The sequence below is a fragment of the Haematobia irritans genome, chromosome 5 (genome assembly GCF_050003625.1).
Source record: "Haematobia irritans isolate KBUSLIRL chromosome 5, ASM5000362v1, whole genome shotgun sequence".
NCBI classification, from domain to species: domain Eukaryota; kingdom Metazoa; phylum Arthropoda; class Insecta; order Diptera; family Muscidae; genus Haematobia; species Haematobia irritans.
Window position 1 is genome coordinate 175,364,099 of NC_134401.1, and position 11,158 is coordinate 175,375,256.

Genomic DNA, 11,158 nt, shown 5'->3' on the forward strand with positions numbered 1-11,158 from the left:
CGTCCTTGTGCCCAAAAAAACTCCCTGTACCAAATTTCATCAAAATCGGTTAATAATTGCGACCGAAATCCTGTGAACAACAAATACATGGACAGACGGACGGATGGACGGACGGACGCCAAGCGCTAGATCGACTCAGGAGGTGATTCTGAGTCGATCGGTATATATTTTATGGGGTCTAAAATCAATATTTCTTGTAGGCACATTTTTTGACAGATCAAACTTATTATACCCTAACCACTATGTGGTTTATGGTATAATGACTTTAAAACAATGTGTTGAAATATTTTATTAATTTTGAAGATTTTTTCAGAAATATTAAATCCATTTTGACTTCATTAAAACGAAATTTGCATTCATGTTAGGATACACATTTTTATGTCGAATCACTTAGCTATAAGGACAAACAGACTTCATTGAAAAGTTTAGAGACTTTTAGACAAGGAAAAACTTTTTTTCAGAGAAATACGTCTTCTATTTCGTATTCGTATTTTAAGCATGTGAAATATTTGGCCTCCCGACAATATTCTTTGCGGTGCACCATCTACTATTTAATATGTGATAGAAACCAAATTTATGAAAATGGACCAAATTCTCTTTGGTCTGACCATCGGACTAAATTTAAAAATTAGAAATCTTTTGGACCAATTTTGGTCCGATCGGACCAAAACGGCAAGGCTGATTGGAATTGAAAGTCTATACACAGAGTATAGGTAACTACTCTCCGAAAGTTTTTTTTTTTTGTTTTGCAACAGACGTAGAGAAGAGGTTTTGTTATATTTGTAATGTGTGTGTGTATGTTTATGTTTGCAACAACCTCCATCGACATCAGTCCGTGGTATACCTACGAATATTCCTACTCAGATCTAGTGTTACCTAATTTCGCTTTTTTCCCCTTTATTGTATAATAAATGTATATGCGCACATTTTTCAACCAAAATTGAAACTATCCATAATTTTAATTAAATTTTCGAGAACTAATATCAGAAATAAGAGAATGCTAGGATATAGTACAATAGTAAAGCAAATGTGAATGAAAAAAAGCATGCCCGGTTCCAAAGATTTTGTCTTTACTTTAACAGTTTGGGTATTAATTCCGAGCCAAAGAAGCGGAGAATACAAGTAAGGATACTTTAAAGATGTAATTCTCTTTTAGATTTGGGGGTTATGTACTTGTTTCTAGGAAGCAAATGTTAATTTTTAATTTTTTTAGATTTTTTTCGTCAGTTGTTATCAAAATCCTTTAAAAACGAGTTAACGAGTTATTTTTTTCCATATTAAGACTCGACTTCCAGTAGAAATTATGCTATGTTTCAAGTAAAAAGCGTCTTTAAAATAAAGTGTTGAAAAACATGTCCTATTTTTTAACGATTTTTTGCTTTATAGGCAAGATGTAAAAAGGAAACAAATTTAAAGACAATTTTATTAATTTTAAAGAATTTTTCTTAATTATTAAAGTCACGTTGACCTTACCTCAAAAATTGTATCTTTCATGTTATGATACACATTTTTAAGTAAAATCACTTAATTATAAGGTCATTACAACTTCATTCAAAAGTTTATTGCCTTTTGGACAAGAAAAAAAACTTTATTTTAGAGAAATGCGTCTTCCATGTTAAGCAAAATTTGCATTCTTATTCTAAGGACATGGAATCTTTGACTTCACGACAATATTTTTTTCAGTGTAGAAAACTAAAAAATTAAATATAAATAAGATCATTTATTTGACGTTCATTACAAACATCTTTGTAGTAATACGGGATGAAATTGATCGAAAGTACTGTTGTTACTTTTACAACACATACTAGATATATATTTTGACATTTGCCGTTTTTGAAAACAATTACTAAAAAACACGTTGTGTTTTCCCCAATGTACGTACGTACAAAAATACATATCGTACATTTTAAACGTTTACTCACACTACGCTAAGTACTAGCTAAATTTGAAATTACCTACACAGTGTAATTTCAAAGTTATACATTTCATTCAAGTAATATTTTATTCGGAGCGGAGCGGTTTTTCATTTGGAAACCGCTCCTCTCCCGCTCCGCTCCGGATTTTAGAAATGCCGCTCCCGCTCCGCTCCCGCTCCGGCAAAAAAAGGGCTTGCTCCGCTCCGCTCCACGCTCCGCTCCGGATCCCTGGTTTCGACCAATGTTTGCATGGGTGTTTGAGGCCATATATTAACACCACGTACCAAATATCAACTCAATCAGATGAATTTTGGTCTTCTAAGAGGCTCCGGAGGTCAATCTGGATGGGTTTATATGGGGGCTATATATAATTATGCACCGATGTGGACCAATTTTTGCATGGTCATTAGAGGCCATACACTAGTACCATGATTGTTAGAGATCATATACTAATACTATGTACCAAATTTCAGCCGGATCGGATGAAATTTTCTTCTCTTAGAGGCTCCGCAAGCCAAATTGACCGATGTGGACCAATTTTTGCATAGTTGTTAGAGATCATATACTAACACTATGTACCAAATTTCAGCCGGATCGGATCGTGGGCGCCGCAAGCTATGCTATATAAATATAACTTATATGGGTAATTGACTATTGATGACAATAACGGCTACATAGCTCAGTGGATAGCTCAGTGGATTGCATGGTCCGCGGTTCGATTCTCCGTCCAGGCGAAAGGTAAAAAAAAAATTTTTTAAATTTATAAAATCGTATAATTTCTTCTACATTGTTTGTATTACAGAAAAAGGCGCTAAAGAACTAAAAAACTTCGTGGAAGTGTGAAAGATGTGAGGGAAAATGCAATTAGCCAGAAAAACAGTTTTTTTTCAGTTAGTCTTTATGACATTGTTTTTACATCCTGGAAAAGAATAAACGTTTATCACAAAAAGTATATACTTTTCTTCCAAATACACTTCCTTTCAACGAAAAGCAAATGAGAAACGAACTTTGTTTGTCTAAAATTTCGTTTGGGAGGAAAGAATTATTTTTTTGCGTGTAGATCTCAAGTCCAGTATCATCTCCAAGGCTCTGGTTGACGTGGTCCGCATTGCCCCAGTTATGCCAAGACCGTTGTTGTCCGTTGGACCCGTTATAAAATGTCTATGTTTCGCCTGTCTCAAATGGACCTATGTGAACCAATTTTTGCATGGTTGTTAAAGACCATATACTAATACTATGTACCAAATTTCAGCCGGATCGGATGAAATTTGCTTCTCTTAGAGGGTCTGCAAGCCAAATTTGGGGGCCCGTTTATATGGGGGCTATACTTAAAAGTGGACCGATATGGCCCATTTGCAATACCATCCGACCTACATACATCGATAACAACTACTTGTGCCAAGTTTCAAGTCGATAGCTTGTTTCGTTCGGAAGTTAGAGTGATTTCAACAGACGGACGGACGGGCATGCTCAAATCGACTCAGAATTTCACCACGACCCAGAATATATATACTTTATGGGGTCTTAGAGCAATATTTTGATGTGTTACAAACGGAATGACAAAGTTAATATACCTCCATCCTATGGTGGAGGGTATAAAAACGGAATGACAAAGTTAATATACCCCCATCCTATGGTGGAGGGTATAAAAATAAAAAATAGTATAATTTCAGCTTGAAGTCGAGTCTCAATTTGGAAATTTATTAACACGTTTTTAAACGGCCTTCCTAGTATCAAGTATTGAGAACTTAAATTTAGAAGAGAATTGTCTCTTAGAGGTATCATAAGTACTTTAACTCTCGGATTCTTTGGCACGGAATCGCCACCAAAATTATTAGTCAAAAGGCAACATCTTTGGCAACTAAGCAAGTTTTTTTTACGGATATCTCCTGCATATGGTTTCCTAATGCTATCAAGATATATAAATGGTACAACCAAACTATTTTTTTTATCTTTTATCTATATTGTTGTTTCAATTTATCAAATGCTATAAAGTAGGTAAAGTAAAATTCCTTTAATTAGTTAGGTACTTACATCTCGATTTGATCCATTGCTATTTGTTGAAAAGGTCGTGGTAGTGGGTGTTTTTCTTCCTGATGTATTTGTGGTCAGCTCACGTCCGCAACTGACAACTACGGAAGAGGGATGAGGTGAGGTAGGTGGAGATGGTTGTGGAATTGAGGGGCCCGTTCTATTACGTAGACGGGCTAAAGCACTCCGTAGGCCTTCCGTATTTGTGTTATCGGGCCCCCTTCCAAATAAAATACATCCACAAAACAGTTTGAGCTCTTCAATTGGTAAAGAGCGGATCCTTTCCGTTCAATAATCGGACACCGTTTCGTCGTTAATTTTCTTTGTATTCGAACTTGTTCTATTCGGTTTTTGATATAATCTGACCACTATGATTTATATATTTTTGTAATTCAGGCCACACATATCCAAATGTATGAAATAGCAAATACTACTACCACTCTTACTTAGCATTTCACATCGTGGACGCTATATTCAAAGCAAAGAAGTTGAAGATTTTGATAACACATACAACCATTCCGGATACATCATTACTTTTTTTTTAATTATTCGTAATCATTGTTATTTCCAAAAACAATGATTATTTATATTTTTTTCACACATCCAAAATTACTTCGGCGTTTTAATACTGATTTTTGGGGACAGAGTTCAGGATTTAACGGAACCATTACTACTAATTACATTACTAAGCATTCCAAAATCAAATACAATAAACTGCAATTTTTTCGCAAACTCATAAAGTGGTCCTTCGAGTATTGTTTGCGTGCTAGTACATCGACAGCTGTGGCGGTGGATGAGACAGCTGAAGGTGGTATATTTGCGACTAAACACTATGGGCTACGGCATATACGTGCTTGTAAAGTCTTATTGACCTACTTCTTCCTATGCATATGTGTTCGTGCATGATAGTGTAAATGGAAATTCCACGAACTACAAAACAAAACAAAACGATGCAAACAAAAGTGAAACGAATGCCTAAAAGGAAATCAGTCGTAATCTGAAATCTAATGCAAAGGGCTGCCATATTTTTTGATTCTAGTGGCTATTTATCTAAATATCCATACATTTTCCCATGTGACATTATGTTTGGCTAATTATACTAAGAAGAAAAACAATATAATATAGATATCAAATATCTGTTACATTTTTATGGGTGACGATTATTTACTGCAACAGAAATATTGGAATATTTGTTAGTACGTATGCAGATAAGGCATCCGGATTCTTTTCTGTTTTGTAAAGGCCGGTCGGATTTTCGAGTTGAAAATCAATTTCATTTTCGCCATTACTTTTCTAAAAGAATCAAAATTATAAATGAAAACAAATATATTCCTGTTAAATCTTGATCAAATCTAGATAACAAAGATAATGTTTTATTAAAATAGTGCGATTAAAAGCAGATAATTTAGCTCAATTGATACGCATTGTCTTTTTCATCTACACATGTCCAGTTCCAAAGATGTTGTCTTTACTTTAACAAGTTTGGTATTGATTCCGAGCAAAAGAAGCGGAGAATTCAAGTAAGGATACCTTTAAGACACAATTCTCTTTTAAATTTGGGTTTTATGTACCTGATTCTAGGAAGCAAATTTTAATTTTTCGCATTTTCAGCAATTTTTTTCATATGCTATCAAAGTCCTTTAAAAACAAGTTAACGACAACTTTAGTTTCCAAATTTAGACTCGACTTCCAGTAGAAATTATGCTGTTTCAAGTAAAAAACTTTATATTAGAGAAATGCGTCTTCTATGCTAAGCAAAATTTGAATTCGTATTTTAAGGACATGAAATCTTTGGCCTCACGACAATATGTTTTTCAGTGTAGATTTGATTAGATTTAACAGGACTATATTTGTTTTCATTTATAATTTTGATTGTTTTAGAAAAAGTAATCCCGAAAATAAAGTGATTTTCAACTCGAAAACCGAAATTAAAACCAAAACCCTATATTAAAAGTGCAAAAATATATATGACGAAGAATATATTTTTATCAAATCTGATTGAGTACAGTTTCAAAAAATCTTTAAACCAAGTATGCAACATGCTTTTTTTAATGCAAATGCCCAATATCTCAGCTTATTTAAATTATTATTTCTTTAAAACAAATATGTCTTTCTTTACATAAATATTCACTTCAAAGACATCCAAAATTTAATGAAAAAATCGTTAAACTTTCTTTTAATTAAAATTGTTTTTAAGACATTTGTGCTTAGTATTGTGCAAATTTTGTGTCCGAAATCCAATTGGCATAAGCGGCTCAGAATGCAAAACAAAAAATGTGAAGTTTTATAACCGTCTGGAATGAGAAAATTTTGTAATTTCTATACGAAAAAAATGCCCTCAATTGAACCTACACTCAAAACCAAGTTAACTTTATTCCAAAGATTTTGACCTTTCTTAAGGATTTTGGTAACGATTCCGTTGCACCACTGGAGCGAACCACAAATTAAAGCAAAGATTCTTTTAATTAATTGAAGAAATTTGTCCTTAATGTTGTGTAAATTGTGTGTCCTCAATAGGTCAATATCTTTTCAGTGTGGAATATTAACTAAGTCTAGTCTATTTCTGAAATGTCTACATTCAAATAAAACTATGAATTTTACATAGTTGGTACTCTGGAATCCCTGAACTCGACAAATAAAAGTGGCAACATAAACATTTGAGAATATCCTCGCATACACACGCTCTTTATATATGTACACAAACACAATCATATATGCATACTTGTTCTAATTTATTGATGAAAAACTTTGCAAACACTTTTCAAAACTTCGAAATAAAAACAAAACGCAAACTCTAATTACCAAGACCTCATAATACCACAATTTCTTCGTAACTGCCTACTATGGCAAGAAAAAGAAAACCTAATTGAAAATCATCCCCTAGACACCGCAAAGTGGTGTGAAAGCCGGTAGGGGTTTGCAGTCATGGTCATGCCGTCGGTAAGCACAGAGAGGGTACGCAGCTTATTAAAGTGTAGCCGATGATTATCTTTTATGGCTTTTCGTTATTTATGGAAACCAACATTGAATCAAAAACTTTTTATTGGAAACATTGATGTTTGTTTTAAGCACTATACTCCGTTTCGTCGAGTTTCTTCAAGTTCCTCCATGAGCAGGCATGGTCTTTGACCCAATTTTGAAAAATGTAAAAGTATGCACCCCAAGGTACAATCGGATGTGTAAAGAAACATCCACAACGGATTGGATTCGCCATAAAGGTTATATAAAACTAATTATGAACAATCTTCTTCTCAACAAGGCCTATCTTAATGATTTTTCAATGGGACTTGAGCGTCCGAAGAACAAATAAACATACACATATGTCCGTTAGAAACATTAAGTGTGTAGGTATGTTTGCAGAGGTTTGCAATTCCGAATAGTAAAATTTACAAATTTTGAAATGCACTCACGCATACACACATTCTCCCCATGGGTCAGCGTGTATGTGTATGTATATATGAATTATTAATGTTGATATACAGGACACATTGATAGTGAAATTTACTACGATTTAAAACAAAATACGCCAACGCGTGTTAGCAGCGCAAACGAATGCTTTATTATATCAAAACGACAAGTTCAGCGGATTTGGATGTATGTGAGATGAACTTTTCATCTTTTATCTTTTTCAGTTTTTCTTGTATCAATAACATTTTACCATCGACAAATACCGTTAGAATTTTTCACGATTCTGTTCCGACCGTTCAAGCCAAAGCCCTGCAACAAACTAACATTCCAACCAATTCAAGAGTACCATCAAGCTTGTTCTCTATTGTATACTGCAAAGAGAGCAAGTAACCGTTATTTATTCAAAGGAAGTGACATTTTAATTATCAACAACCAGAGAAAGAGTCTTGCATATGGGTTGCCATATAACTTTTATAAAAGGGGTTGATACAAAGCAGACGTACATATGCTCATACTGATTTAAAACGTTTCCATTCAAGGCTAGGCAAGATTTTATGCAAATATAAGTATTTTCATTGGAGATGTATATGTCTTATATACACACAAAAAATTTTTTTTTGATTTCAATCACGAAAATCGCGGATTCAATCTTTTTTTTAATTGAAAAGTCTTCAATCACGAAAATGATAGTATCAATCACCCATTTTGATTGAAAACCAACACGATTTTCAATTAAAAATTTAATTGACTTTTGTTACGGAATCAATTAATTGTGTGATTGTATCAATTAAAAACGTGATTGATTTTTAACATAAAATTCAATCACAGTTTTAATTGAATCAATTAAAATTTTAATTAATTTCGCGACAAAAATCAATCAACTATTTGATTCATTCAATTAAATAATTAATTGAAATTGGCTATAAATTTCAATCAAAACATTTATATATCGTATTTAATTTTATTTGAAATAAAAGAAAATATGTGTTTCTTATAAAACATATTTAATATTTTATTATTTTTTGAATTATGCAATAGACAAATAAATTTGGTTCTTGTCATTTGTGGTTTGTTCTAACATAACTTACAAATACAATTACATAAATTATATAAATAAATTACATAAATTATATAAATAATAACCATGTTAGCATGGTCCATCTAATATGTAGATGCGCCTAGATTTCCAATAAATCAGCAGCCTGTAAGCTAAAATAGTTTTTGTGAAAGTAAACAGAATAATTCGAATTTAATTTTGTTCAATTAAAAGTTAATTTTGTTAAACATTACCTGCATAGAATATCAAGTTCAATTCTTAGTTCCAGGTTGCAGATTTATAATCTTCTTTTGCAGTTGTAGTCTTTTAGCATAAAAAGGTGTATTAAGGAGCTCGGTAACTTAATTTTAGTAACAATTCCTTTCCAAAATTCCGCACATTGAAATCGTCTATTAAAATTTGAACCAATCATAGACAAAAATAATGGGAAAGCAATGTAATATTTGGTATTATATTGATGATACTTTGCAAATTCTAAAAATAGAAAAAATATATAAATGGGAAATACATATTTTTATTATTTTCGGATATTTTTCATATTTTTAAATCCAAACGAAAGAACTTTTTTACCATTACATAATTCAGCTCATTAGTTTATATATCAGATATACTGCTCTCTACTTGGGTTCAAACTGAAAAAGGCAGGTAAAACAAAAATACAATTTAATGCCAACGCCACTTCGCAACTTCAAGGTGAATTTTCCAACAAACCCATACCTCTCTTGGTTTTAAGAAAACTAGGAGTGAAAAAAATTATAATTTTAAAAGATCAATACGGTACCCACTTTTTTGTTGCAAACATATTCTTACATAATTGATAAAATGATGGAGTTGATGGGATTGATTGGTCAATTTCACGAAATAAAATTGGTTACTAAAAGAAATGAATAAAAATTATATTATTTTAGTCCGTTTAATGTAAACAGGCTTCAATGGAAAACGGTATTCACATTTCACAATTTCTTACCAATAAACGTAGATTGTTTTCCATTTTTACAATACCACAAAACACAAACACAGGTAATTTCAAATACGTTCTCTCATATATTTTTTCAAACCTTTACTACGTGGCCATTTGTTGTTGCACACTTTATTTATTTCAACCCTTTGCTATGATTTGTTGTTGCGTTCAAAATATTTATGTACACATTTTCAATGCAGCAGACAGAATGTCGCCAATCATGTTTTTCAATTTACGCGAAAAACAAAAACCCAACCGTTCGTTACAAGTTACTTCTATATACTGATCTCTCCATCGTACAATGTTGAATAAATACCCATTCTCTTGTTCTCTTTTCGCTCTTTCCATTGCTCAAAATTATTCAATTTCAATCACAAAAGTGATTGAATCAATCACATGTGTAATTGGAAACGGAAAAAATTTCAATCACGTTTGTAATTGAAAATTATTTCCGAATTGATTAACAAATTAATTGAATCAATTAATATTTTAATTGGAAACGTAACAAATATCAATCATTTTTTTAATTGGGTTTTATTCGGATTTGATTAAATAATTAATTGAATCAATTAACATATTAATTGAATCCGTTTCCAAATTCAATTAAGTGTTTAATTGAAAAAATGTTGGTGATAATTTTTTGTGTATACAAGTCAATTGTGAAATTCGTTCAAACACTATAACGTAGGTACTATGTTGGATTTTTTCCCCCAAAACTCTGAATTAAAAGTGTAACGGCCATTTTCATGTAGCTCCGTTAGGTTTTAATTGCCAGGTAACAGAAAACAAATTGCAAATATCTTGTCTTCAGTTAACTTTAAAGGTTTGTATTAAGTTCGAGTTTAGCCGCTAAAATTGCCATTTTTTCACGATTACTTTTCTTAATAAGTCCACTTTAAGGTGGGTATTAAGTTCGAGTTTAGCCGCTAAAAACGTCATTTTTTCACGATTGCTTTTCTTTAATAATCCATTTTAAGGAATACAAACTTTGTGAAAATTTGCTTTGGGCTTTTCCCCATCAAGTTATAATAAAATTTGCAACAAATATGTATAATTTCATGTATTTTTCTTACTGATTTAGTTTTCACTTTAGCGATTTTAGCGGCTAAACTCGAGCTTAATACCCACCTTTAAGGTGATTATTAAGTTCGAGTTTAAGGTGGGTATTAAGTTCGAGTTTAGCCGCTAAAAACGTCATTTTTTCACGATTACTTTTCTTTAATAATCCGTTTTAAGGAATACAAACTTTGTGAAAATTTGCTTTGGGGCTTTTCCCCATCAAGTTATAATAAAATTTGCAACAAATATGTATAATTTCATGTATTTTTCTTACTGATTTAGTTTTCACTTTAGCGATTTTAGCGGCTAAACTCGAACTTAATACTCACCTATAGCAGCTAAAATCGCCATTTTTTCACGATTATTTTTCTTTAATAATACTTTTTAAGGAATACAAACTTTTTGAAAACTTGCTTTTGGCTATTCCCATAAAGTTAATACTGATTTAGTTTTCACTTTAAAGCTGAGTACTATGTTCAGTTTAGTGTTGTAAATTTTGATTACTTTTGACTACTCGTTACTACTCGTTACTTTTCAATTGAGTACTCGTTACTACTCGTTACTTTTGTAAAAAAATTAAAAAAGACATTGTGGGCACTTTTTAATAATATCTTCCTCTTTTTTAAATTTAAAAACAGTATAGAAAAGCAAATTACATTATCCAGTTTTATTCTAGTGTTATAAAATGTGGTGTTGTAGATATATGGGTCTCGTTAGAAAAAGATT

General features: G+C 32.0%; 1 protein-coding gene and 1 long non-coding RNA gene across 4 annotated transcripts in view; both read right to left on the reverse strand.

The window, feature by feature from the left end:
* Rgk1 (Rad, Gem/Kir family member 1) overlaps positions 1–7,661 on the reverse strand; it is a 51,443-nt gene extending 43,782 nt beyond the window's left edge. For 2 of the 3 annotated variants that reach the window (XM_075309224.1, XM_075309222.1), the window contains exons 1-2: positions 7,606–7,661; positions 3,951–4,415 (exon numbers count right to left, since the gene is read on the reverse strand). The gene's annotated coding sequence lies outside the window, so the exon portion shown is untranslated. The remainder of the gene's footprint in view (positions 1–3,950; positions 4,416–7,605) is intronic. The other variant, XM_075309223.1, reaches the window with a different exon arrangement.
* A 984-nt stretch (positions 7,662–8,645) lies between these two features.
* On the reverse strand, positions 8,646–9,143 carry LOC142237881 (uncharacterized). The gene is made up of 2 exons (XR_012722588.1): positions 8,983–9,143; positions 8,646–8,886 (listed from the first exon to the last, which is right to left on the reverse strand). It is a non-coding gene; the product is annotated as an uncharacterized LOC142237881 (long non-coding RNA).
* Positions 9,144–11,158: the final 2,015 nt, after the last annotated feature.